The sequence below is a fragment of the Meleagris gallopavo genome, chromosome 6 (genome assembly GCF_000146605.3).
Source record: "Meleagris gallopavo isolate NT-WF06-2002-E0010 breed Aviagen turkey brand Nicholas breeding stock chromosome 6, Turkey_5.1, whole genome shotgun sequence".
NCBI lineage: Eukaryota > Metazoa > Chordata > Aves > Galliformes > Phasianidae > Meleagris > Meleagris gallopavo.
Window position 1 is genome coordinate 265,732 of NC_015016.2, and position 520 is coordinate 266,251.

The following is a 520-nucleotide window of genomic DNA, read 5'->3' on the forward strand; positions in this document are numbered from 1 at the left end:
GTCGGAGCTGCACAGCAGTGGGGGCAGAGGGTTGGGGTCCCCCCTGGGGGCAGTGGGGCAGAGCTGCTCTGTACCCACGCAGGGCTGTGTGTGTCTGTCTCCTGAGCACCATTTCCTGATTTGATGTTGTGATTCTTCTTCCTATTGTAAACGAGTTGAAATAAATAAAGCTTCTCGATGTTGCCCTCAGCTTGGCTGTGTTGTTTGTGGGGGGGAGGCAGCTGGGGGTCCTTGGGGGGCTTCACCTACAACTCTTTGCCCCATAGGCTACAATGGAGAGCACACAGCCCCCAGCCCTACCCCGAGGGACACCACGCAGAGCCCCGCTCCCAGTGAACAGAAGGACGAGGACAGAGGCAGTTACTACTCTATCCCTTTTTATTGTCTTTAATCTATGTTGTAAAAAGATCCAGTATCACATAACAGCCACTGAAGTATCCCAATATCACACTAGTTCTGAACCATTTAGACAATAGCTTAGTCTTTTTTTTTTTTTCTTTAAACCTGCTGGAAGGGAAAG